General features: G+C 42.3%; 1 pseudogene across 1 annotated transcript; it reads left to right on the top strand.

Moving 5' to 3' along the window:
* The first annotated feature begins 2225 nt into the window (after positions 1 to 2225).
* LOC308157538 (homeobox protein SIX6-like) lies at positions 2226 to 6959 on the top strand (annotated as a pseudogene). Its single transcript has 3 exons — positions 2226 to 2636; positions 6023 to 6186; positions 6737 to 6959. The product of its transcript is annotated as a homeobox protein SIX6-like (transcript).
* Positions 6960 to 13539: the final 6580 nt, after the last annotated feature.

The following is a 13539-nucleotide window of genomic DNA, read 5'->3' on the forward strand; positions in this document are numbered from 1 at the left end:
ACAGTATGCACTCAGTATTTTATTATTTGCATTCTGTAGTTCTCATTTTCACCAGAAGGGGACGTAAAAGTGCCACAACTAATGATTTTTTATCCCCAGATGCCAAGGAGTCTGGAGAAGAGCAAGATTACTTTAAAAGGTACCTGAATGCACATCACAATCCACCCAATGTCAGACCACTATACTAATGGATGGGAATTACAGAACTCTTCCCTTTCTGTAAGATTGTAGCCATCACCATGTATTCACCCGACCAGTGCCTTATGCCTGTAATGCTGTTGCATTTCTTATCAATTGGTGGAAATGGCCTAGGTGCCAAAATGTCACTTTGCCTTAACAGCTATTTTTCTACTCTGTAGGGTCCTGCTGAGAAAGACTTTCGACCCGTATGCCAATGTGCGCCACTGTATGTCCAGAGGTTCCAAGACCCTCCCCCATCGCTGCAGGCCCCCCCTCCAAGACCCTTCCCCCATCGCTCCAAGACCCTCCCCCATCGCTGCAGGCCCCCCCTCCAAGACCCTTCCCCCATCGCTCCAAGACCCTCCCCCATCGCTGCAGGCCCCCCCTCCAAGACCCTTCCCCCATCGCTCCAAGACCCCTCCCCCATCGCTGCAGGCCCCCCCTCCAAGACCCTTCCCCCATCGCTCCAAGACCCCTCCCCCATCGCTGCAGACCCCCCCTCCATGAACCTCCTGCTGAGAGACTTTTGACCTGTGAGTCTTGCATGCCAACATGTGTGCTCCATCTAAGGCAACTAGACCTTCTACACTCTATACGATTGTTATAATTTACTCTATTCTTTCTCTGCACATTTTTTTCGGTTTAATCCTAATTTTATTTCAAAAAAAAAAAAAAAATGCTGTATGTCCTTCAAATAGGCTAGGTGCACCAGCTCCTCTATTTCCTGAAAGGAAGTGGGCATCTTTACTTCCTGTCCTATACTATTGGTATTGGTAGTGATTAATCAGGTGTGCGCTGGGTGTGCCACACACCTGATTAATCACTTAATCCAATAGTATGAGACAGGAAGTAAAGATGCCCACTTCCTTTCAAGAAGTAGAGGAGCTGGTGCACCTAGCCTATTCTCTCCAGCATTTCTTATTTGTTTTGCATATACCACATGGTGTGGCAAGTGATGGCATTTATGTTATTTGTCAGTCAAGTTCAAATTATTTGTGTACATTTGATTACATGTAAAATAAATAGGTTAAAATGTAGTTGTGCTTCTCTTGACTCTTCTCTGCTGTTCAGTACAAGTTTTTCATTCAAGCCTACTGCCAGTAATGCACTGTAAATGTACTAAGTGGATACAGCATTTAGCTGTCTTTTATTGTTACTGTAACTCCAAAATTACTGTAATTTATGGGCAGCAAAATACCGTAAAATAACAGTCATGACGCTGACAGTAAGTTACTCTAAAATGATAAAGCCCAGTATGTTACTGTATTTTGATATTACAGTAAGATGTTGAAATCCTGTAAAAGTACAGTATTCAACTGGTCGCACTGCTGCCTGTATTTCACCGTAAAATCTATTAAATTTGTATTTTACTGTATTTCAATATTACAGTAAGAATAAGAAATACCGTAAAAGTACAGTATTCAACTGGTCGCACTGCTGCCTGCATTTTACTGTAAAATTTACGGCCAATTTTTTACAGTGCGGTCTATCTTTATTATAGCACAAACTCGGAGAACCTGGCCCGGTCGCAACCTGGAAAAAGACAGAAAGAAAATTACATAGGGAATTCGCTAGATATCAGATTATTGTTGTTTTGTACAAACAATGTCTGTAAACTGAACTCGGGTTTCAGATTATTCAGGCAAACAAACCTAACTTTTCTGCGCGTTTGACTACCGTTATAGAATTACTCACCATGTACCTAATGGTATGACCACCGTGATGTTCTATCCATTTAGCGCACGGATAACGCTTCTTTAGGACAATTCGATTACTCTACTACTTTCTTCGTTGACTGCAATCTGAGATATCAGATATTGTTGTTTTGTCTCACAAAAATGTCTGTAAACTGAATTGGGTTTCAGATTATTCAGGCAAACCTAACTTTAACTGCTCGCGTTTGACTGCCGTTATAGAATTACGCACCATTAAAATGCGTACATTTAGCGCACGGATAACGCGTCTTTAGGACGATTCGATTACTCTACTTTCTTCGTTGACAATCTGCAATCTGAGACCGAAAGGTCAAGGAGACATCATCATACATGTTCCCACTACCGATGTTCACCCCGGAGCAGGTGGCTCGAGTGTGCGAGAACCTGGAGGAGACCGGGGACATTGAACGTTTGGGTCGCTTTCTGTGGTCCCTGCCAGCCGGCTCGGTGCCTGGCTCGGCCGGGGAGACCCTCAACCGGCACGAGTCGGTGATGCGCGCGCGGGCGCTGGTGGCCTTCCACGGGGGGAACTTCGAGGCCCTGTACCAGATCCTCCAGAGCCACCGCTTTACGCGCGAGTCCCACGCCAAACTGCAGGACCTGTGGCTGGACGCGCACTACCGGGAGGCGGAGCGGCTCCGGGGACGGCCCCTGGGGCCGGTGGAGAAGTACCGCATCCGCAAGAAGTTCCCCCTGCCCCGCACCATCTGGGACGGGGAGCAGAAGACGCACTGCTTTAAGGTGAGACACCAAGTAAGTGAGTGAAATAATTATCATTTTCTTAGCTCTGCACATTATTAGTGATGATTTAGATCATCATGACCCACCCAACACATTTTACGCATGAATTGGCTATTGACATTTACATTTACATTTTTGGCATTTAGCAGACGCCTTATTCCAAAGCGACTTACAATCAATACATTTGAATACTAAGCATGTAAATCATCAGTCCACCATTCGTAGCAGGAAGAGTAATCCAGCTCAGGCCCGGGGCCATTGTTAATATAATAATATTGATGCGGGAGGACTTCAGACAATGACTTTATCTTAATAATTACACTTTAATATTTGGGTGACACTCACATATCTGAAAGGGGGCAACCCAGCCAGGGCTCTGTGGTCTATAAAGGCATACCCTATATCAGGGGTGCTCACACTTTTTAGGCTTGTGAGCTACTTTTCAAATTACCAGCTCAACAAGATCTACCAACCAAATAAAACATATTGCCATTGCTGCGAACACAAAAATGTACTGTAATAATAACAAATTAAGGCCACGCTACACTGTTTCAAAATCAAAGAAGAGATTTATTAAACTATATAACAAATATTCACACTGGTAGTCCATTAACATTAACATTAACTCAGGAGCTCTGAGTGGTTTACACCAGACTGGCCAGTGCCAAGCCAGGTGCCATCGACGTCTCCGGGCGGCGGAGTGTGTGTGTGTGTCTGTCTGTCTGTCTGTCTGTGTGTGTCTGTCTGTCTGTGTGTGTGTGTGTGTGTGTGTGTGTGTGTGTCTGTCTGTCTGTCTGTGTGTGCATGTGTGTGTGTGTGCTTGTGTCTGTCTGTCTGTCTGTGTGTGTGTGTGTGTGTGTGTGTGTGTGTGTGTGTGCTTGTCTGTGTGTGTGTGTGTGTGTGTGTGTGTGTGTCTGTGTGTGTGTGTGTGTGTGTGTGTGTGTGTTGTGAGGCGGCGCGGGGCTGAGTGATGCCCTCTCCTGTGTGGTCCAGACGGGAGGCGTCCCGTCTGGACCACACAGGGAAAAAAAAAAAAAAAACTTTTTTTTCCCCACTTTTTTTTCCTTCTTTTTTTTCAATGCCGTGTGATCTACCCACACTACCTTCGCGATCGACCGGTCGATCGACCCTGCCCTATATGAACACTTAAGTCTATAATGACATAAAGCCCCCATTAACGTTTTTTCTAGCACTGTTAAAGCAACTTTTAGGGTCAATTAATGTCCTGTAACAAGGTCAGAGGCAACTTCGTGTCAGAGGAGTAAATGTGTGCAATAGCGACCAGCAAATTAAAACATAAATGCCACTGAATCTAAAGCAAAACAGGGAGTCAATACGCTATGAAAGGGGTAGCCTATCACAAACCTACTATAAACAACTTTTTACTTTGCATTGACTGACATACATAGACATACTTAAACGGAATCTTGATGACATACATGCCATTCAATTGAACCTAAGGTTGATTAAAAACAACATATTTATTTAATCCAAACAATTTTCAACTTTTGCATCTAGTCCTAGTATAGTTTGCATCTAGTCCTAGTATAGTATAATTATAGTATAATTATTAGTCCCACCCAGCCTGTGAGTCATTCTTGAAGTTTTTATTCTATCATTGAGATAACATATTCTTTTCAAGAGAGAGTTGCAGAGTGACCACACTTACAGTAGCTCTATTTAAATGTAAGATGTCGTGAGCTTAGAATGATAAGGTTCTATCTCCGTTTAGGGTAGTTCAGAGATATTGAGTGTGAACGTTTTTACATTCCATTATGTTTTGTGAGATGGAACCTTTGTATTTTATGAATTACTAACTCAAAAGGCAACTCAGAGGTATTCCTCTGCTCCCTACCCAGACGGGTTATGGTTGTAAGCCTCACATGAGCCTCCTGTAAATGGACTGCACTTATATAGCGCCTTTATCCAAAGTGCTTTACAACGGCCTCTCATTCACCCATTCACACACACATTCACACACCAATGGCGGCAAGTTACCATGCAAGATGCCGGCCCGCCCACTGGGAGCAATTTGGGGTTCAGTGTCTTTCCCAAGGACACTTCGATATGTGGCCAGCCGGGGCTCGAACCGCCGATCTGCCAACCTTGCGATCATTAGACGGCGGCTCTACCTCCTGCCTCCTACCAGCTGCCCCAAATGCCTCCTCATGCGGACCATGCAGCCACAGGGCATGCAGCCGTACACCTAGCCAGATAAGCCTCTCCTGTCAAGACCACCTGTAGTACCTAAGCTGCCATTCTACTCTTGAGTTGTTATCTCTCATTGCAGTCACCTACTACACACACTAGCCTCCTCAGAGGTGTGTGGTGGTGATGAGCAAAGGCAGTGGTCTTTTTACATCAGCGGTCGGTTATCTTTCTAAGACTCACAGCTCAGAGAATTAATCAAATTTCATTTGACAAAGGACATCTTTAAAATGTCTATTTCCTTTCTAATGTAGTACTGTATATGCAAGTTTACCTAGGCATAACTGCACAGTCAGAGGTTTTGGCTGGATATGGTAACGAACCACTTAAATGATACTGTGCAAGAAAACAACATGCACAATACATTATACACTTTATCTTTTTACGTTATCTTTAACCGTGCAGAACCGTCCTGTGTTGGGCATTTTTAAACGTTCCACATCAACACACCTAGCCATTTCAGATCACGAATTGATGGATTGCCTAATTAGGGTGTAAATCCCATTGAATGCATACAAGAACTCTTGAGTCAGAAGGATAGGTCTTTTCAGACTAATGACTCACACAAGTAGCCACAATTTAACCTCCAGAGACCAAGTGGCATTGATACAGACAAAGTCCATAGAGGCACAACTAAGTAAGATGTCTCAATAGCCCATAATCTGGTTTTACAAGGTTGAAGGGTGAGTCAGTACAAGACCATTAAAGAGAAGGGTCTCAACAGTGACCTATGCCTTGTCTTGTCTGTGGAGTTTAGGGACGATGTCCCTCTCATCACCCTCCTGTGGCACAGTTAGGTATCACAGGACAAATAATCAACGGCTGTTTTTAAACCACTTCTAATCTTAATGCATCCATCCACTCCAATACTATAAGCCCCTTATCCTGATCCAATATACAGTATAAAAAATGTATGATTATAAGGTAGATTATCATTAGACCTATCTATAAATCCAGATTAATAAGATTACTTTCAGCAAGGCTTACTTTTAAAAGAGCCTTACCACCTCTGATATAAGGTATCTAACTGATATCAATGGAGCAATGAGAGACATCATCACCCACATAGATCTGACATTTGATTAGGGTGACCCTTTAGGGGTGATAGCTGTATAAGAGCTGTTGATTACTAGAAACAAGGGACTAACTAAGTGTTGTCGTGTGCATTCGTTTCACAGGAGAGAACTCGCAGTCTGCTCAGAGAGTGGTACCTCTAGGACCCGTACCCAAACCCATCCCGAAAACGCCACCTGGCCCAGGCCACGGGCCTGACGCCTACGCAGGTCGGGAACTGGTTCAAGAACCGGCGGCAGAGAGACTGGGCAGCATCAGCTAAGAACAGGTACGAGGTCAAGAGGGGTCAAGAGGGGAAGGCTTACTTAGCCTAAATGTTTGCGCCTGTCTCCTTGGGGGCGGATAAAACAAACAGCAAAATTATGTTGTTCATAGCTTAATAATTGTTGAAGGTTTAACAAACACAGACTCTTCGTGACGTTAGAATTATAAGGTTCTATCTCCATTTTTGTCAAAATTGAGTTTTTTACATAATCTGATCCATTAAGTGTTTATTAATGCCTGTGTGGTGTTATTTTTTCAAATGTTGACATTTTTGAGTTAGTAATTCATAAAATACAATGGTTCCATCTCACCAAACATAATGGAATGTCAAACCTTTGACGCTCAATATCTCTGAACTGCCCTAAACGGAGATAGAACCTTATAATTCTAAACGGAGATAGAACCTTATCATTCTAAACGGAGATAGAACCTTATCATTCTAAACGGAGATAGAACCTCATCATTCTAAACGGAGATAGAACCTTATCATTCTAAACGGAGATAGAACCTTATCATTCTAAGCTCACGTCTTGTCTCTCTCTTGCTCTACCCAGACTTCAGCAGGACTCCTCCTCCCACCGGCCCTCCGGAAGCTCCCCCGAGGGTTCCATCCAGGAACGCCACCACGGCCACGGCCACCTGCTGGGAGCCGCCTCCCCCTCCCGCTACCCAGGCAGCCCCGAGGCCAGCGACTACAGCACGGGCACCGAGCACCAGGGGACGGGCGCCTCCACCCCTGAGATCTCCGTCAGCAGTGACAGCGAGTTTGAGTCCTGAAGAGAGACTGAGAGAGACTATCGCTGACCTCCTCAACTCGGGGGTCACCCAGAGTTCAGAGGCATAACCACAGATAATAATAGAGACAAAAAGGAGACATAGACATTCTAGAACTATCTGTTGGTTTGGACACTCCGGACGGAAGTGCTCTAAATGAGAGGAGGTGGAGACTGAAACTGAGAAGACTTGATGTAGTTTGTTAGAGGACATCGGGGAGGAGGGGAGGGGGAGGAGGGGGGGGGGGTGTGATTGGACATCCACAAAAAACACATGCACTTAGAATGTACCACGACATATGACTGTGAAGTACACTGTTTAGTCAGTATGACAATGCTGACCTGTAGAGCTAGCCACTACTACGGTCCTGTAGGTACAGACCAGAAGGTGGGCAGCAAGTCAGCAAAAATCTCTCTATTCTCAGGCACATTATTTACAGAACTACACGCACACACACACACACACACACACACACAAGCATGGTCGTAGGGTGAATCCAGAACTTTTTAATGTTATATGTTTCGGCCATGTATTCATTTGTTATCGACAATGAAAAGCCCCTTACAATGAGCCTTCTGTAGACTCACTGTCGAGTTCTCAAATGATAAGTCGTCACGAATGCAGAAGTGCTTACTAACAGTGATCGGAGCCATCATGAGGCCTGCATTCCCCCTCACACTTACACACTTACACACTTACACACTTACACACTTACACACTTACACACACACACACACACACACACACACACACACCTACACACACACACCTACACACACACACACACACACACACACACACACACACCTACACACACACACACACACACACACACACACACACACACACACACACACACACACACACACACACACACACACACTTCACTGCCTTAAGGAGGAACTAGGGGCATCACAGTCTCACTCACCTCTTTTAGTTCTGCTTATAATGACTACCGTTGAAGTACTGTAGACCATCACTATGGAGAAAGCTAACACAACACAAACACTACCTGAAGTATAGTACACTACCACCAACACACATTTTGTTTATAGTCCAATGGCTAGTTGAACTTACTATATAATGACAATGTAACTAACAATGTTGCTTTGTATTGAAACCATTACCATTTCCCACTCCTAACTTTAAACTGTCCTTTGACAGTTGTCCTGAGTCGCCTGCTAAAACAAAACAGAGACAGGAAATGAAACCACAATATGTAGATGCAGGACTGGTTAACTGATATGTGAAGTACTACTTGATCTTAACTAAAATGATGTGCCTATTGCCTTTAAGGACAGAAACTGAGAAACTGAGTGACAAATAGGCCTATACTGTCTCCTGTCTTATACTCATAATTACACATCATACCTCACAGGATTCACTGAAACTAAGTATTTTGTAAATGTCTGATGTATATACATTTGGAATAAATGAAACAATTTTTCTTCCAATTTCTATGGGTGGTGATTTATTTTAATTAATTAATGGGCATTGTACATACATACATACATTGATACATACCATGGTAATGTCTTCATCTTTTTGTTCATAGTTAATGAGCAACAACCACAGTCATCGACCAAGCAGCTTATATCATTATCATTTCACAAATGTGAAATTGTGTTTGGGTGGTGAGGCCTTCCAACTTTTGAAGGTAATTAGAGCACACTGACACAATGAATGAACAACCGTAATAATTAAACAGCTTTCCAAGATATCAGACAAACTAGTACGTTCAGTCCATAATTTACCTGTGAAAAACCTTTTCATTTGTCACATAGCTTCACATTGTCTCAAACTTCACATCTTCTTAGCTTCAGGATGGCAAAACTGCATGCGCGATCAGGGGTGATGGAGAGGTGATGTGGGATATTAATAATGTTGCTGGTTCAAACTTAAAATAATTCACCCCTTTACTCTCAATCAAGAGAAGCGATCTAATTGTTTTAAGTGTATTCATCGCACTATGAATAACATCTGCTGTGCATGGCTTTGACTTTGATTACAGTGGGTTTACACCTATGGAGGACCAAGTCTGTCAAAATTAACAATAAATATATAGATAAATAAATGAGTGTATGAATAAATAAATGAATGAATACACACAGTAATAAGTAAATACATTTCTATATTTATTTATTCTTTTACGCATTCATTCTTTCTTTTCCACATTCTTTTCCACATTCATTCTTTATTTGTTCATACATTCATTTATTTATCTATATATTTATTGTTAATTTTGACAGACATGGTCCTCCATATACACCAAGCAGTTCACAGCACAAGTATGGTTCATTGTCCATTGTTGTTGAGACTAAGAGGGCCATGCAGCCTTTTCCACTAAGTGAGTATACAGTACAGTAGCTGTCAGTTTTCTTTCTCCATTTTCTGGAAGATGCTCTGATCATCTGAATCTGTCACATGATAATGTACAATTTACCATTTTGAATTAATTATCTGTCTCTCTCTCCCTCTCTCTCCATCATGAGATGGCATTATTGTTATAGTTTGTTGAAGTGGCTGTTTTCCAGATATGCTGCTATCTCTACATTGTTCTACAGTAAGTAAAAAGGTACTAATAATGATGCAATTATTACTACTACTACTAAATGATCATAGTCTCACCCTTGTCTCTGTCTCTGTTTCTCTCTCTCTCTCAAAGGTCGGCGTTGCCGTTTGTTTGAAAAATGTCACTGGACTTCACAGTCTTTCTTTTCCATTTAGCAGTGAGTTCACAGTCTCTGCTGTATTTATTACTAGTACTTAAATATTTGAATTTATTATATATTATGTAATATAATAAAACATTTGAAATTATTCTTTGACTTCTGGTGCTTTTTCTTTGATAACATTTTACTTCTACTATACTTGAGTCAAGTATGGAGATTGTGTACCCCATGGCCACCACCGCCAGTCAAGAGTGAGTGAGTACACTGGTCTACTTGCACTGGTACCATTGCTTACTGCATGTAGTCGTCTTTGTAGTGGTTTGGGGGAATACTACAGTTTGTCATATGACTGTACAGCACAGTATATAAGACGAGTATATAAGGCAAGTATTTTTGTGCTGGTGGGTGTGGTCCGACCGATTGGGGTGGGCCTGTCTGGGCCAAAAATGCCAGGGCCTAATTTTTGTCCCAGTCCAGCCCTGATGACAACCCTCGGGTACATAAGGTTCAGAGATAGGAAATGTTAGAATAGGTATAGCATAGCATAGAGTACAGCACAGTGTTTTATTTGTATAGTATAGTATAGTGGATAGTGTACATAGCCTTTATTTATGTAAACCAGCTCTTTTCCCTTCTTGTTTTTAGTTTTTTTTCCTAGCACCAGGGGAGCCCCCCCTCCCAAATTTCGTTGTTTGGTACCTGTACTATATCAATGACAATAAAGACCATTCATTCACAATAGGTACTGTGTACACATTCAAAAGTGCATATCTTTTGTTCTGGTGGATCTAGGGGGCTGCCTTTTGGAGAGGCTGGAGCAGACGATGCTTAGTAACAACCCACAAAGTGTCAGACCCCTGGGAATAGGTGGGGCCGAACGACAGCATGATGAGTAGAAGCGTTTTTATGCACATGATGCCCCTAACTTTGAAAATGCAAAATCCACTATAATAAAGACCTGGGTGTCATAAATCATACTTATCTAGGAAAAATGTTAATGAAACAATGTTTTCATTGCTGTTTTTTATTTTGAATTTATATTCTCAATTGAATTTCACATTTATCTAATTATAATCAAAGCTGTAAAGAAAATACAGGTGATGAACAAGAATAGAAATGAAAGAACCAAACTAAGATTGTTTTTGCCAATAGCTATGAAATACATCTCTCAAAAATGTCTGCAAATGCTGAATCACAAAACACGAACGGAATGTACACTGTTTTCACTGTCACTGTCGAAATATAGTATTATGTCTGAAAAATCCCAAATAATTCTGAAATACCACTGACTACAATTGTGTGTACATGGGTATGCCTATCTACACAACACATGAAGCACAGAATGTGACAGTGCGTGTACCTCAAATGTACTTTTTGCAGTTGCTGCATACGTTCTGTACAGTGCAAGAAAAGTATTTTTTTTTACAATGTTGCACTTCAAAGGGTAAAAAGTGCGAGAGCAGACAGCTTCTTGGCACGGGAAAGCCAGAGCAGAGGTGTGTGAGTGAGTGAGTGAGTGAGTGTCAGTGTGAGTGTGTGTATGTTGTCTGTGTGTGTCTGTGCATTCGGGCCTAAATGACCCGAACATCTTATGAAGGACATACATTTGTTGGGGTATTGTAGGATGTGTAAAAACATTATTTTTTTCCTTTTACATGTTTTTCATAGAAAATAAGCTAAGGCCATGGAGTTTCAGATTGATAAAATGTATTCTTGTACCATTTCTCTTTAAGTAAAAATGTAAAACGGGTCCGGTTGACCCGAACACCACACAAGGGTTAAATAGCCATGTGTGTGTGTCTGGATCTGTTGACAAATTTACAAGATGGATGCGGACGCTCTAGCTAATGCTATAAACCGAATTTCTGAAGCCGGTAGAAATATCGACAGTGGGCAATTAATGAACTCCTTCATATTGGACCATACATAACGGGAACTCCGAACTCCGAATCTGACGATGACAAGAAGACAACAGGATTTCAGACATTGATCTCCACATCAGTTCACTTTCATGGGACAGTCGTCTGCAGACAGACCTTCTGCTGTGTTCTTGGGTAAGTTTTAGTGAGTTACATGTGTTGTATACTAGGATTTTGTGTTGTTTACTTAGGATAGCCAAACAGTTATTTGTTGTTTTGTGAGTAAGGTAGATAGCGCCGTTGTTAGCATCAGTTATCAGACCACTGAAACTGCTCACCACAATTATGCCACCCCTCTACAAAACTAATGAGATGGTGGGAGGAAGAAATATGTTGTCAAAGATAAAACATAATGAATAAATACATTTGTTGCAGACCTACTAAACATGCAATAACTGTACAGTATGTTTCAAGCACCATTTTAGTGTGTTTGTGTGTACCAGCTAGCCAAACAAGTGTTAGCTTGTTAGCTAGCTAGCTAGCTTTGTTAGAGATGTAATAGATTATAGAAAAAGTAAATGCTTTTGTAATGAACGGTAATCAGGGTTTTTCCTGCATAGAGAATTTTGAGGCGGCCGCCTCCGTCATATTTCTAGCCGCCTCCAGCTCTCGACAAAACTCTGACAGTCGTATTTTCTACGGTGGATTTCTGTCATTTCTAACTGCAATTGCGGCACTGCGCCGACGTGGTGGCGGGGGCGCTGTTACGCAAATAAGTTAGCTTTCGTTTTTGCTAGCGAAATAGCTGATAGTTGATATTGACTGCTCAAGGAGAATACATATTTGAAAGTACAGAATGCCTGAGAGCCTTATATTGCATTATATTTTGATTGGTCATCTGGTGCCTGAATATTGTGTTTTCCTTTACATAAATAATTTCCACCATTAGTCCTTGGGCCAAACCCCCAAATTGAACATTTCATTACCAAATTCTGGGCAAATTCTAGATGTGATTTTTTTATTCCTATACATCCCTAGATTATGTTTTGATATGATAGACCTTTTGGTTTGGCAGCTTATTAGTGGTTATCACCTCTTAAAGGTACGGAGTGCTTTTTTTCAAAACAGGAGTTTTGCCTAAAAAAGTCCCCTGCCATATATTGCTCCCCTTCGTATGATTCGCGCCTAGCTGTGCTGTGGTTGTGATAGAGCAGGGGTGCTCATTACGTCGATCGTTTTTGAAAAGTAGCCGGGGACGCCTCCCGTCTGGACCACACAGGAGAGGGCATCACTCAGCCCCGCGCCGCCTCACAACACACACACACACACACACACACACACACACACACACAGACAAGCACACACACACACACACACACACACACACACAGACAGACAGACACAAGCACACACACATGCACACACAGACAGACAGACAGACAGACACACACACACACACACACACACACACACACACACACAGACAGACAGACACACACAGACAGACAGACAGACACACACACACACACTCCGCCGCCCGGAGACGTCGATGGCACCTGGCTTGGCACTGGCCAGTCTGGTGTAAACCACTCAGAGCTCCTGAGTTAATGTTAATGTTAATGGACTACCAGTGTGAATATTTGTTATATAGTTTAATAAATCTCTTCTTTGATTTTGAAACAGTGTAGCATGGCCTTAATTTGTTATCAGTACATTTTTGTGTTCGCAGCAATGGCAATATGTTTTATTTGGTTGGTAGATCTTGTTGAGCTGGTAATTTGAAAAGTAGCTCACAAGCCTAAAAAGTGTGAGCACCCCTGTGATAGAGACATGAGCCCTTTCATGTTCTTTATGCGCCTGAGTCTCCTAAACACGTAGAGACCAACCCCGAGTCCCAAAATCCAGAAGTAGGCAGGTCGGTGGTTTGTGTCGGTGGTAACCAGCGCTCAGGTGGGTGGAGTTAGGGGTACATAGAGGTAACAGGTGGGTGGAGTTAGGGGTACATAGAGGTAACAGGTGGGTGGAGTTAGGGGTACATAGAGGCGTGTTCAC

The sequence above is a fragment of the Nansenia antarctica genome (assembly GCF_963989245.1).
Source record: "Nansenia antarctica genome assembly, chromosome: 5".
NCBI classification, from domain to species: Eukaryota; Metazoa; Chordata; class Actinopteri; order Argentiniformes; family Microstomatidae; genus Nansenia; species Nansenia antarctica.